The sequence below is a fragment of the Schistocerca americana genome, chromosome 1 (assembly GCF_021461395.2).
Source record: "Schistocerca americana isolate TAMUIC-IGC-003095 chromosome 1, iqSchAmer2.1, whole genome shotgun sequence".
Taxonomy (NCBI): Eukaryota; Metazoa; Arthropoda; class Insecta; order Orthoptera; family Acrididae; genus Schistocerca; species Schistocerca americana.
This window is the reverse complement of record NC_060119.1, coordinates 554510519-554526278: the sequence shown is the minus strand read 5'-3', so window position 1 is coordinate 554526278 and position 15760 is coordinate 554510519. Positions and strand designations below refer to the sequence as shown.

At 45.0% G+C, this 15760-nt stretch overlaps 1 protein-coding gene across 3 annotated transcripts in view; it reads right to left on the bottom strand.

The window, feature by feature from the left end:
* The window catches only part of LOC124606150 (organic cation transporter protein-like), a 298293-nt gene that overhangs the window by 67625 nt on the left and 214908 nt on the right, over positions 1–15760 (bottom strand). Inside the window, exon 1 of one of the 3 annotated variants that reach the window (XM_047138118.1) lies at positions 2288–2483. The exons of the other annotated variants lie outside the window; for them this stretch is intronic. The gene's annotated coding sequence lies outside the window, so the exon portion shown is untranslated. Of the gene's footprint in view, positions 1–2287; positions 2484–15760 lie in introns of those variants that run through there. 3 annotated transcript variants of the gene reach the window in all.

The window sequence follows — 15760 nt, the reverse complement described above, 5'->3', positions numbered from 1 at the left end:
TTTAGGCAGCGAAATAACCGACGACGCCAGAGCTAAAAGGAATATAAAATTCAGACTTGCAAAAGTAAGAAAAACTTCTCAGAAAAAAAGAAATTTACGAACACTGGTCATAAATTTAACTATAAGGAAGTCTTTGCTGAAAGCATTTCTTTGGAGTGTAGCCTTAAGTGGAAGTGAAGTGGGCGATAAACAGTGCAGACAAGATGAGAATAGACGCTCTGGAAATGTGGTGCTACAGAAGAATGGGAATGTGCAAGATTAGATTGACAGATCTGAATAAGTAATGGAGAGGTACAGAATTTTACCGGAAAAAAAAGAGGACGAATCGTGAGGCCTCGCGCAATGGTTGTTGATTATAAAGGGAAATGGGTGGGATAAAAATTGTGGAGTGATACCAAGACTTGACCGAACGTTTAGGCTTTACGTTGTTTATGTAAGTGATCTCAGCTATTGTTTGGACTGTTATAAAGATCCTGCAAGTTTGTTACAACTAACAGCTTTGTCAAGACATGGAATCGATTACTCATGTTTGACAATGACATAATCCAGAAATTTCAGTAGCAGAATAGAAGTCTTGTACAATACTGCGTGGAAAACGAGCACTAAAAAATTACTCCGTATTTCGGTTATAAGATAACACAGCAATTTTAAAAGCTATCGATTCAAATATTACCTAGGGATTACAACTGCGAACAACTTACACTGCCCGGTGTGGGATTCTTACTAGATAGGATTGACGGACGACAATGAAAAAGTTAGAAGAAGTTAGCTTTGTAGTGTCGTGAAATAGGGAAGAATGTGACAAGAGTAAGTGAGATGGGATAGTAACCATTGAAACAAATAGATTTTTCATCGCAGCGCTTATTTTCACGAAAATTCCATCAGCAACGTTCTCCTCTTCTTGACTCCCATCTACGCAGGGCGAAATGGTCATCGTAATAAAACAAGAGAAATCTAGAGCTCGGACGGAAAGATTAAGAGTTCCTTTATCGGTAGTTCAATTCGAGAACGGAACGCTCGTAGTGTGAGGGTGGTTACACGACCTCTCTGCCAAGCACTTGCGTACGAATCACAGAGCAGTTACGTAGATGATAATTTCATACAGGCTGCGGGAGCCTACATGAAGTTACGAATTCGAATGGATTTAGTTTTGCATTTGTGGAGATATGGGGGGAAAGGAGCTCCTACAAGATAGGCTAGCTTTGAAAGCTGCATCTAACCAGTTTCTGCACTGGTGACTACAACATACACTAGGCCTAACATCTTTTTGAATGCAGAAAATGAGGACTTTTCTAAATTTTGAGAATGAAAGAAGGGGATACGTCCCAAATTTTGGAATTAAAAACCGAACACTTCATTCAACAGCCACACAACGACTCTTAATTACACAATATACATTAACAATGGAAAAGCGATAAAATGAGCGCAATTTACCACTACAAATACTTTTCACTCAATAATTCGTAGGAACCCTTTCTGTATAAGTGGTTCATGAATGTAGTGACCCAGAAAAGAAAGTAAAAAATTCATAGCCCTCATAAAAACACGGTCTACTATAGGTTTTTCCAAACACATCCAGAATACTACAGTAGCAATATTTACACAGAGAACCAGTGACTGTACACTATTCTTGACCCTTGAACTTTGACTGGGTCAGGGTGCGGAGGCAGAAGTACGCCGGGTGAGTACTGGTACGAGGGAACGCTTTTGTTATCGTGCTTAGTGCAATCATCTTCTGTGGCAGAAATTACACGTGGAAGTAACATGGTTTCCTGAACGCTTATTTTTAGACGTTCATATTCAGAAGCGGTGCGTATTTGTGGCAATGAATACTATATTAAATTAAGCTTGTTATAACAATTAGACCACTCAGGTTGATAGTACTTAGACACGTAACGATCATGACAATGGAGGCTGGGGTCAAAGTTCCGTGCGGACTTTAATGGTCGCTCATTAAATCATTCAGATTTGCCAGCGAGGGACGCCACGCTGAAAATTTGTCGCATAATTTATCTCTGAACTCAAGACGAATCAAAATACATGACTTTTTAACAAAGTTTTAAAAAATTCTTCCGCACGCAAATGCCAGGGCGCCAACAAAGGATATGCCCAGAAAAATTCGGACGTATGCTAGCCGTAAAAAACACACACACACACACACACACACACACACACACACACACACACACACCAACAACAACAACTAATCAAGCAGGTGATGTTAAAGATGGACATGAAAGTTTTCCATGTCCAAATATGTACAACAATGTAGAAGAAAATGGTTTACCGTAGGTGCAAGAGGAGAGAACGCGAATCCAGAGTCCGTTCGTGACGCAACAATAAGGCGCGGCGCTGTAGCACGGAAGCTGGTAGGCCGGGCGTTATGTGGCTTAGCCGAACCGCGAGCAGTGGGCAGTGAGCAGGTCGGAACCGATGCGCGCGGCACGCCAGCTGGAGCCGGACTGACGCAGTGACGCGGCTGCAGCCGGCAGGCAGCGGCCTAGCAGGCCTGCCACCATTCTCCGCCCCCGTGACCTCCGCGCCGCCTGCTGGCAGCTGGCGTTTCGTTATCGCGTTCCCCGTACGTGATTACCGGCCGTGGCTGCTGACGTAACCCGGCCGCCACGTTTCCACAAACGCGCCCCGATCGCTGCTCGCCGGCCGTCCGCAAGCGGCCGCTTTTTCCTCGACTGCAAACTCGCCGCGAATTTGCTCCGGGGCGGCCGTGCGCGCTGGACGCCTGGCCAGATAGCGGGCTATCGCCGAACGGGTTTCTGGAGCAAGGTCTCGCTTTAACACGCCACGTCAGGCGATAGTAGCATTTTAGCGTAATGACAACTCGCGGCCCACGACAGTAATTGTCGGAACAACCTGCTATCCCGGTGCTCCGCGAGTGAAATTTTCAAAATTAACAATTCGCAAACTGGCGAGGTAAACCATAAATGTAACACTATAAGAGCGCAGAACATGGAAAGGAGTAGTTGTTGAGTAACAAGTAGGAGAGAAGTAATTTTTCTTTTACTAAAACTCTTACGTACATCTGTACTTTGCAAACCACCTTGCGGTATAAGTCGGAGGATACTACTGATACCATAATCAATTCCCCGTTTTCCTGTTCCTTTCGCGAATTGTATGTCATAAGAACGACTATCCGTAAACCTCTGGCTGAGCTCTAATTATTCTGATTTTCTCAGCACGCTCATTTCGCAAAAGACGTGTCTGAGAGGAAGTGATTATGTTGCCCGATTCTTCTCGGAACGCACGCTCTCGGAATTTCAACAGGAAATCTCTCCGTGAGACCGAAGTTTTTCTTACCTGCCACTGGAGTTCGTGGGGAGTCCCGGCAACGCTCAAGCTAGCGATGGCGGATACCGCTGAAATAACTAGTTTTCGATTACACCAGCTCTCATCCATCTCCAGTTTAATCTGACTGTTCAAACCAATCAAAATAACCGGTTTCTCAGTTAACTGATTTTCGGTTTTTGTTAGTATTATTTGAAACAAAGATTGAACAATTGAAAGACTCCACAGACTTTTGCATTATATGTTTGAAGATACGTACAATCAAAATGTCAGGTAAAACAGGTAAACAAATGGAAACTTTGTCCGTCCACTGTTGGATGTTTTCCTTGAAAAGTAATGAGGGGCTGAATACTATGACGGGCATTCTATAAGTAGTGCAACACTTACACTTACTGGCCATTTAAAATTGCTACACCACAAAGATGATGTGCTACAGACGCGAAATTTAACCGTCAGGAAGAAGGTGCTGTGATATGCAAATGATCAGCTTTTCAGAGCATTCACAAAAGGTTGGCGCCGGTGGCGACACCTAAAACGTGCTGACATGAGGAAAGTTTCCAGCCGATTTCTACATCTACATCTACATCTACATTGATACTCCGCAAGCCACCCAACGGTGTGTGGCGGAGGGCACTTTACGTGCCACTGTCATTACCTCCCTTTCCTGTTCCAGTCGCGTATGGTTCGCGGGAAGAACGACTGTCTGAAAGCCTCCGTGCGCGCTCTAATCTCTCTAATTTTACATTCGTGATCTCCTCGGGAGGTATAAGTAGGGGGAAACAATATATTCGATACCTCATCCAGAAACGCACCCTCTCGAAACCTGGACAGCAAGCTACACTGCGATGCAGAGCGCCTCTCTTGCAGAGTCTGCCACTTGAGTTTATTAAACATCTCCGTAACGCTATCACGGTTACCAAATAACCCGGTGACGAAACGCGCCGCTCTTCTTTGGATCTTTTCTATCTCCTCCGTCAACCCGACCTGGTACGGATCCCACACTGATGAGCAATACTCAAGTATAGGTCGAACGAGTGTTTTGTAAGCCACCTCCTTTGTTGATGGACTACATTTTCTAAGCACTCTCCCAATGAATCTCAACCTGGTACCCGCCTTACCAACAATTAATTTTATATGATCATTCCACTTCAAATCGTTCCGTACGCATACTCCCAGATATTTTACAGAAGTAACTGCTACCAGTGTTTGTTCCGCTATCATATAATCACACAATAAAGGATCCTTCTTTCTATGTATTCGCAATACATTACATTTGTCTATGTCAAGGGTCAGTTGCCACTCCCTGCACCAAGTGCCTATCCGCTGCAGATCTTCCTGTATTTCGCTACAATTTTCTAATGCAGCAACTTCTCTGTATACTACAGCATCATCCGCGAAAAGCCGCATGGAACTTCCGACACTATCTACTAAGTCATTTATATATATTGTGAAAAGCAATGGTCCCATAACACTCCCCTGTGGCACGCCAGAGGTTACTTTAACGTCTGTAGACGTCTCTCCATTGATAACAACATGCTGTGTTCTGTTTGCTAAAAACTCTTCAATCCAGCCACACAGCTGGTCTGATATTCCGTAGGCTCTTACTTTGTTTATCAGGCGACAGTGCGGAACTGTATCGAACGCCTTCCGGAAGTCAAGAAAAATAGCATCTACCTGGGAGCCTGTATCTAATATTTTCTGGGTCTCATGAACAAATAAGGCGAGTTGGGTCTCACACGATCGCTGTTTCCGGAATCCATGTTGATTCCTACATAGTAGATTCTGGGTTTCCAGAAATGACATGATACGCGAGCAAAAAACATGTTCTAAAATTCTACAAGAGATCGACGTAAGAGATATAGGTCTATAGTTTTGCGCATCTGCTCGACGACCCTTCTTGAAGACTGGGACTATCTGTGCTCTTTTCCAATCATTTGGAACCCTCCGTTCCTCTAGAGACTTGCGGTACACGGCTGTTAGAAGGGGGCCAAGTTCTTTCGCGTACTCTGTGTAGAATCGAATTGGTATCCCGTCAGGTCCAGTGGACTTTCCTCTATTGAGTGATTCCAGTTGCTTTTCTATTCCTTGGACACTTATTTCGATGTCAGCCATTTTTTCGTTTGTGCGAGGATTTAGAGAAGGAACTGCAGTGCGGTCTTCCTCTGTGAAACAGCTTTGGAAAAAGGTGTTTAGTATTTCAGCTCTACGCGTGTCATCCTCTGTTTCAATGCCATCATCATCCCGTTTCTCATACACAAACAGCAGTTCACCGGCAGTTCACCGGCGTTGCCTGGTGAAACGTTGTTGTGATGCCTCGTGTAAGGGGGAGAAATACGTACCATCACGTTTCCGACTTTGATGGAGGTCGAATTGTAACCTATCGCGATTGCGGTTTGTCGTATCGCGACATTGCTGCTCGCGTTGGTCGAGATCCAATGACTGTTAGCAGATAATGGAATCGGTGGGTTCAGGAGGGTAATACGGAACGCCGTGCTGGATCTCAACGGCCTCTTGTCACTAGCAGTCGAGATGACAGGCATCTTATCCGCATGACTGTAACGGATCGTGCAGCCACGTCTCGATCCCTGAGTCAACAGATGGGGACGTTTGCAAGACAACAACCATCTGCAGGAACATTTCGATGACTTTTGCAGCAGCATGGACTATCAGCACAGAGACCATGGCTGCAGTTACCCTCGACGCTGCGTCACAGACAGGAGCGCCTGCGATAGTGTACTCAACGACGAACCTGGGTGCACGAATGGCAAAACGTCGTTTTTTCGGATGAATTCAGGTTCTGTTTACAGCATCATGATGGTCGCATCCGTGTTTGGCGACATTGCGGTGAACGCACATTGGAAGCGTGTATTCATCATCACCATACTGCCGTATCAGCCGGCGTGATAGTATGGGGTGCCATTAGTTACAAGTCTCGGTCACCTCTTGTTAGCATTGACGGCACTTTGAACAGTGGACGTTACATTTCAGATGTGTTACGCCCTGTGGCTCTACCCTTCATTCGATCCCTAGGAAACCCTACATTTCAGTAGGATAATGCACGATCGCATGTTGCAGGTCCTGTACCGGTCTTTCTGGATACAAAAAATGTTCGACTGCTGCCCTGGCCAGCACATTGTCCAGATCTCTCACCAATTGAAAACGTCTGGTCAATGGTGGTCGAGCAACTGGCTCGTCCCAATACGCCAGTCACTACTCTTGATGAACTGTGGTATCGTGTTGAAGCTGCATGGGCAGCTGTAACTGTATACGCCATCCAAGCTCTGTTTGACTCAATGCCCAGGCGTATCAAGGGCGTCATTACGGCCAGAGGTGGTTATTCTGGGTACTGATTTCTCAGGATCTATGCACCGAAATTGCGTGAAAATGTAATCACACGTCAGTTCTAGTATGTTTCTCCAATGAATACCCGTTTATCAACTGCATTTCTTCTTGGAGTAGCAATTTTAATGGTCAGTAGTGTACTTCTCTGAAATCAGTTTGGTTTTATTCAGAATTCCCCACTCCTTTGGCTACAAAATCTTATTTTTCAGATAAGTCTCCGTTCAATGCGACGGCCTTACGCCACCTTATTGGAAGGGCGTGCAAGGAGTGGTAACACAAGCGTCTTACCACTCTACCGGTCGTCGTCGGGGTCAACGTTTTGCTGTATCAATAACCTCTCACGCACTGCTTTCCGCGGAATGATCCTTCATTGGTCCAGAAAGATGGTCATTCTTTGCTCTTTCTGTTTAGCGACGAAGAACCCAGCGGGCACACACCTTTGAGTAGCCCTCCTGGTGGACGAGTGAATCAGCAGCACCAACTGTCGTGCCACTCGGCGTTTGTGATCCGCCGATCACCTAGAATGAGAGTGCCCCTGACGTTCCAAACACCGCAGGAGTCGCAGGTGTGTTCGGCCGGCCGGCAAGTGAGAGAACAGAAAGTGTGCGTGACCTTATAGCGGTGATGACAGACGCCTCGCTCAACGACTCACCGTGCTTTTGTTCATTGCCAGGTTTCCGTAGACATCCTGCAGGCGTCTTTTTTTAATATCTGCGATGCACTGGTTTTCCGCCAAAAGAAACTGAATGATAGCATTCTGCTTGGAAAGCACCTCCGTTGCAGACACTATTTTGAAGTCTGCGTAAAGAGCCGCCACAAATCGGAACTTCATGAAATTATAGGGATTGAAGCGGGAATGTTACACGATGTCCCACAACAAATTCCGCATTATATATGCGAAGCTGGCCGAGAAAGAAATGTGTGGCCTTACTTATTGAACGCATCTTGTATGTGGCCATTCCACATTACATCGCTCCAGTACTCCACAATATAATCCCTGTTTCTTTAACAACATGATTTCTTAAGCATTTTTCTTTAATAAGAACGATTTTGCATTCACATGTGGTGCATTTTCCTATGGTTTCTGTAAGAAAAATTTGCTTCGTATTAAGGCTGTCTATACATACCAAAATTAAACCCTCCAGCCGCGTTCGGCTTCCCCCGTCGGAGGTTCGAGTCCTTCCTCGGGCATGGGTGTGTGTGTTGTCCTTAGCGTAAGTTAGTTTAAGTTAATTTAATTAGTGTGTAAGCCTAGGGACCGATGACTTCAGTAGTTTGGTCCAATAGTCCTTACCACAAATTTCCAGCCGCGTTTTTCTGTCTGTATGTTTCGGCCATTTTTGGGAACTAATGTAGAGATTTTTGTATGGTTTTAGCTAATGGATAAAATGAGTCACGAGGAAGGTTTCTGTGTGGTTTTTATTGTTTATAGTAATGATGAATGTGTAAAATAGGCGTTGTTATCTGTTCCATATTCAATTGGCGTTTGGAGTGACATCTCGTGACAACGATGGGAGCTACGAACTGGTCAGTTAGGGAGTAAGCGATATCCGGCGGGGAAAGCAGTATAGTAACAGTCGTCAGAGCAACGAAGCTTGACCGACATCAATACTTATCATAAATTAAAATCCCCCCACCGAGCGAGGTGGCGCAGTGGTTAGCACACCGGACTCGCATTCGGGAGGACGACGGTTCAATCCCGCGTCCGGCCATCCTGATTTAGGTTTTCCTTGGTTTCCCTACATCGCTCCAGGCAAATGCCGGGATGGTTCCTTTGAAAGGGCACGGCCGACTTCCTTCCCCATCCTTCCCTAATCCGATGAGACCGATGACCTCGCTGTTTGGTCTCTTCCCCCAAACAACCCAACCCAAAGTCCCCCACTCCGTTTTCCTGACCTTATGCGTAGGCTGATTTCAGAAACTACTGTGAGGATTTTGATAGAGTTTCACTAATAAACAGTCAAAATCACTACGAAGACTTGGGTAGATGACGAGTTACTATTTACTAATTACCTTTACGAAACTTTTCCCCGCTGACACCTCCTTAAAATGATGAAAGGTAAAAAAATGCATCGCCTGTCACATTTTAGTCCTTCCTGCAGTGAAACCTCACCATTAGGCATGGTGTATTAATTTATTGCTTCTTTACTACCGACGCTATTCAGATACGACTTCATAAACATTGAGATGCTTGAAAAACTTGGTTTTGCTTAAAATGGAGCGCAAATTACCCAGATTATACGCATTCAGCATTTCATAATGAGAACACTTAGCGACTTCCAACAAACTTTATGCACGATTTCAAACCTTTTCTAAACTTTTTCTCGCTTATATGCTTGACGTCAAATATTTAACACATTAACTAACTTGCAACTTCGAAGCTGTTTTATACTCGGGAATTCGATTCTTTAAGGAATCGGTGGTTCCCTGGTCTTAATACTTAAGTCGTCCTTGATGCGCAGTGCCTCTTCTGTAGCGTCTGGCTCGCGAGTTTGTCGACGAAACGATTTGACGCGCTCTACTCGTAAATGAACCAGTGACGATACGCACCGCTCTCCTTTCTCTCTTTGCTGACTCCTCAACTAATACTGCCTGGAAGGGGTCCCAGACTCAGAAGCAACACTCAAAGATCGGTGCGACGAGGATGAGTAAATTTTTCTTCAGGATTCGTCCAGCGTTCTTCGCTGGCTCAGTTGGTGTCAAGTACAAGTCCAAAGATTGCAGGTCCAACCCCCAGTCTGTCCAAGGCTTTTTATGTCACTTGTCGCTTCCAGCACGTCTCGCAAGGATTTTCATACCGAAAATTGACAGGTTTTACCGTGACTTGGAGTCCACGTTGAACAGCAGGCCTCCCTATAAATGGCTGTGTAGGTCAGTTGAATCAGTTGAATGATCAGAGGTAGGCGACAGCTAACCTCTTAAAAAAACTATGTCTAGTAGAACACTGGGGTGTTCATAGCAACCTTCCAGCTGAGGATATAACTGTTTTACCTTGGAATTCGACAGTGAATCTGTCTGGCGTCTACCTTTTCTACAAGCAGTTTTATGTGGAGGTTTTACATAGCTCGCTCCGCAATTACGGACATGTAGATTACGATCAAAGTAGGAATTAGTGGACACGACTCGTTACATTTCCTACAACATATTTTCCGTATAGAAAAAAAATCTCATTAGTTGATATATATGAGAGAAGAAGGAACAGACGCCACCGTGGGTACACTGTCGACTTGTGTTGCTGTTTGAATGTTCCATAATTTTTTATTTTTTTCTTGAGAGGGGCATCTGTAAAGTACTTACAGCGCGTAGATGCACACACACACACACACACACACACACACACACACACACACACACACACACACACACACACACACACACACACACACACAGAGAGAGAGAGAGAGAGAGAGAGAGAGAGAGAGAGAGAGAGAGAGAGAGAGAGAGAGAGAGAGAGAGAGAGAGAGAGAGAGAGAGAGACACCAAAAAAGTTTGGAGAAACATGTGTGGGAATCAGGGACATGGTTTTCAGCACGCGAGCGATCCTGGGCGGAGGGACAAACGTGGAAACAGCCGGCGCGAACCGCTGCTTGTTTATGCGGCGCCTTATCTAATCGACACTAGGTCTGTGTCGCCCGTTGTTTGCTCCAACTGTCGATCCGGGAAGTGTAGACCGCCTGCCCGGGCAGTTCCAGTCTCACCGCAAACTAAAGACGTGGCAGTCACACAAACATCGGTACGCCGTTAGGTCACGAGATTTAGTAGTATGTCCAGCGACAACGGCATAGTGTTTCAGGATGACAATGCACCACTACAGGCAATGCTGAATTTTAGTACCACCTCAACGCAGTTATCGTCAGTTTTGTTGAGCCACTGTGTGCCTTTCCAGACACGCTGCTCCCCGACCGCTGTAGGAAATTCGAATTTACTCATATTATTACGAGGGTTGATCAACAAAGAATAAATTTGGATAACATTGTCCAGAGGAGTAACAGCGATCTGGTAATGCAACTGGGTTAAAACAACGGTCTAGATCGCAACAATATTTTACTAATGACCGGTTTCGACTTCATTTAGGAGTTTACATTGCTGCGTAAGGTTCCGAGGAGGTGCCAGCAACAGCCATTTTTTGAAGATGACTTTTGCGCGGAGTCGAAACTGGTCCATAATAAAATAGTATTGCGATCTAGACTATTTCTTAATCCAGTTGCCGGCCGGGGTGGCCGAGCGGTTCTAGGCGCTACAGTCTGGAAACGCGCGACCGCTACGGTCGCAGATTCGAATCCAGCCTCGGGCATGGATGTGTATGATGTCCTTAGGTTAGTTAGGTTTAAGTAGTTCTCAGTTCTAGGGGACTGATGACCTCAGAAGTTAAGTCCCGTAGTGCTCAGAGCCATTTGAGCCATTTAATCCAGTTGATCAACAAAGACTGAGACAGATTTCTTCCTGTAGTTTCCGTGATAGTTTCCAACCTGTGAGATGAATATTTGAAAAGAGCACGTGTTTATGTACAATGTCCATAGGAGGCTACACTCTCGTATCGATAGGTTGGTACGAATGCTATATTTTGTAGAAGCTGTTTGAATTTCGCACACCAAACAATGGACGTGGCGCGAGAGGAGCAGTACGGCGCACTAAAATTCTGTGTTCGTTTAAACCACACTGCCACTGAAACTTAAAGAAGGCTACAGCAAGCGTACGGCGAAGATGCACTACTTCGTACAACAGTGTCACGGTGATTCAAAGACTTCAGAGAAGGTCGATTCTCAAGGACCTGACAAAGACAGAGACAGAGACGCTATAAATAAAAGTGCAATCAAGTAGGATGCGAATACTTTGAAAAAGATCATGCAAATGTTGAGATGGAGTAATAAACATCAATGAAGAAAGAAAAAAAAGAGGTGTCAGTCATTGTTGATCAACCATGTCATTTACCGTTTGAAGCAGTTGGGAAATTTAAAAGAAAAATATACTTAGTGTTTAAAACATTCCCAATATTTTTACAGATAATAGTACTGCTCAAAAACTAGGAAATAAGAGCTATAAAGATACACTGCCTGATCAAAAAGAAAAAAGGAAGAAAAGAGAAGCTGCAAGAGGGGAGAAGGAAACGAAATACAACTTGAGGGGGAACTTGGTAGTATTAACACACTTTAAGAGTACTGCGATGTCCCCCGCTGACCTGCGTGGATGCATTGATTCGGTTGGGGAGGGTCTCATAAAGCGGTTGTGTTCTCTCCTGGGCCAAACCGGCCCACAACTGTTGCATATTGTCCTTGACATCCTGGATACTGTCAGTGAGATAGAATTGACGTCCGAGCTTGTCCCACTCATGTTCTATCGGCAACAGAAGCGGAGATCTTGCTTGCAGTGAGAGCACCTCAACCTCATGCACGTATCAGCCTTGTAACAAAACCTCACTGGATTGTCGTATAGAGGAAGAAACTGGTTGTTCTTCATTCGTGGCCATAACTAAGCTGGAGACTGCTGTCTTTTTATATAAGATAGAACAGCATTGCTTAGCACTGGGAGTCACCGAACAGGGGTAGCGTACCAGATACAATGCTCACGTTTCAAAAATGGTTCAAATGGCTCTGAGCACTATGGGACTCAACTGCTGAGGTCATTAGTCCCCTAGAACTTAGAACTAGTTAAACCTAACTAACCTAAGGACATCACAAACATCCATGCCCGAGGCAGGATTCGAACCTGCGACCGTAGCGGTCTTACGGTTCCAGACTGCAGCGCCTTTAACCGCGCGGTCACTTCGGCCGGCGCTCACGTTTCATCGATCCCGAGTATCCACTATGTGATCCATACACCTGAACAGTATTCAGCTAATGAATAAACCAAGGCCAATGCCGACATTCTCAAAGGCTCTCCGTCCGCACTCTATGAAGTTTGCAACTACTTTCCGAAGGCAGATTCTGTGGGTAAGCGAGTTATCCAACATGACTCCCAGATGCTTTGGACTGCTAGTCCTATGTAATATATTATTTCTGAATATTATCCACGGACAGTGGTTCGCGTATTGATAGCTAAGATGAACACTCCGCTGCAGAGTGAAAATCTCATTCTATGCTAAGATGATATGCTGGAACTTCTCTCTTCAGCTGGTCTGGTTTGAGGTTACACGTCTTCTGGCCGGACATGGGTGCATGTCGGAATGAACTGATACTGCTGACGATCTACAACCGTCTTAAGAGAGTCAGCGAAATTATACAGGATTTGGGATGGACATAATTAAAACAAAGGCGTTTTTCGTTGCGGCGGAACCTTCTCGCGAAATTCCAATCACCAATTTTCCTCTCCGAATGCGAAAATATTTTATTGACACCGACCTACATACGAAGAAACGATCATCTGATAAAATAAGGGAAATCAGAGCTCGTACAGAAAGATATAGGTGTTCGTTCTTTCTGCGCGCTACACTAGATTGGAACAATATGTTTTGCAGAGTATCCATGCAGATGTAGACGTAGAAACAGACCAATCAGCTGTGCAATTTTTATTAAGGACATGAATATTTGTATCGGACTGAGATTCGAACCCAGAATTCCTGCAGTCGCCTTAACTACCTCGGCTATCGGTGCAAGTCTCAATCTCCGTATATCACAGAGTTCACGCCCCTTAGTGCTCTCACACTTTCTGTGATTACTGCACTGGGAGAGAGAATGTTACTATCGTCGTTTTGCCATTGTGTATTGAACCGGGACCCAGAAACGACGGAGAGGCTTCTTCCCGCCGCAGCCCTCAATGGTTTACAACCCCATAACAGTCCACAGCAGGCCCCGCAGCCGCCCCACATGGAACCCAGCGTTATTGTGCGGTTCGGCCCCCAGTGGATCCCCCAGGGAACGTCTCATACCAGATGAGTGTGACCCCAAACGTCTGCGTGGTAGAGTAATTATGGTGTACGCGTACGTGGAGACAAGTGTTTACGCAGCAGTCGCCGGCATACTGTAACTGAGGTGGAATAAGGGGAACCAGCCTGCATTCTCCTAGGCAGATGGAAAACCGCCTTAAAAACCATCCACAGACTGATGTCTAATCGTATTCGGAGCTGCGAATACATTTTGTCTGTCTGACGGTATCGTCCGTTGAGCCACTATGCAGATGTCATTCGCGTGTATAAACTTGCGAGGCAAGCTTCTGGTTGAACAGTGTAGCGGAAGAAACTGAAAACTGGCGGTTATTCTCAATAATGTCGAAGAAGATGATATTTGTGTAGGGAACCGCCTTTCATTAAAAACCTCCTTCGCCAGACTGAGTCGTACGCTGTGGACAGGCCTAGAAGATAACAACACGTTTTTCCCTATCCTCTCAAAGCCAATGTTAAAAAATATATCGGCTCAACCACTTGTTTATAGTGTAAAACACTAAGATTGACGCGTTTCGGAAGTCAAGCTTCCATCATCAGAAGAATAAAAAGTAAAAGAACCTGTTAATACTCGCTGAACTGGAACATGCACCAGGCACAATAAAATTAATAATAAAATTAAAACATAGTGGCTACTTCCCTTGTTGCAGCCGTGTCTTCCAAAGTGCATCTCCACATGGTCGTTAAAATATAAAAAACTCTAAAATGGTGTCGCCTATGGTGTTCAACATCTAACCACATGGCTGTCTACTCTATCGTCGTAAACCGCCCGTGCGTCTTCGTTGATACCACACACCACGTAGCCAAACACGACACTGAAGCGCGAGTGAGCTCACGCGCAAGTAAACAAGGAAGTCACAGAGATGTCTATACAAACAGATAACGTATACATGTTCCAAGGACCTCATGAAATGATGGTATCCTGCCAATTGCTAAAAATGTAGTTACTAAAAGAAATCAGTGAAATGTTTGAAAAAGTTATTTGTATCACCAGTTAGCTGTTCATTCAGTGTGTTCTGATTATCCACGCTATGTATTGTAATTTCCAGCTGTTCTAGTAGATCCAGCTTTTTGCCTTTGTCCTGTCTATGTAAAATAACGAGATCCTGATCTATTCCCAACATGGGGTGTCCCGTTTCCCAAGTATGCGTGCCTACAGCTGACTTTTCGAAATTATTAAGCCGGAAAGCATCGATATGTTCTTTGTAACTTTGTTTACTTGCGCGTGAGCTCACTCGCGTTTCAGTGTCGTGTTTGGCTACGTGGTGTGTGGTATCAACGAAGACGCACGGGCGGTTTACGACGATAGAGTAGACAGCCATGTGGTTAGATGTTGAACACCATAGGCGACACCATTTTAGAGTTTTTTATATTTTAACGACCATGTGGAGATGCACCTTGGAAGACACGGCTGCAACATGGGAAGTAGCCACGCTGTTTTAATTTTATTACCAATTATATTGTGCCTGGTGCATGTTCCATTTTAGCGAGTTTTAACAGGTTCTTTTACTTTTTATTATTGTGATGATGGAAGCTTGACTTCCGAAACGCGTCAATCTTAGTGTTTTACATTATAAATAAGTGGTTGAGCCGATATATTTTTTAACATTGACATTCAAAACCACGACCTCTCATCCAGTATGGATAAAATAAAAGATCTCAAAGCCAGTTTCCAAATAGGTAGTTCAGAAGAGGACTAAAATTCGTGGAAGTGCAGTTTTTACACCCATCAACGAGAAGATGTCCTGCATGGCGTAAGTGTTATCAAGTGGTTGTTGCCCAAGCTTGAAATATCGATTGATTTGCACTGTAATGCTCAGCGTATCTGTTGTAGTCAGGGCTACCCGACGGCGACCTCGTCATCCCGGCTGAAGCGGAACTGACGTGTTCGGTGCGGACCCTTGACAGGCCAACACGACTTGGAAGATGGAGTGCCCCATGCGTGTGGCGGTGATGACGTGTCCCCCCTGACGACCAGTACAAGGTCTGGCCGTATCACTCTCACGTGTCAGGCCTGCCGGCTACTAGGTGCGTACGGACGATAGGCGCTATCTCTGCAATGCGGCACACGTCTGCAATCAAATACTTGTGCGCGTATTTTGGAGAACACTGTATCACTCCACTTGACAATCATCGCATACTTTTAATCTTCTCCTGGTTGGATCCTGCCTGCAGAAAACTGTACAGGATCTTAAAAGACAATTATATTCTCCACCTCGGCTATATTACGGTTATCGC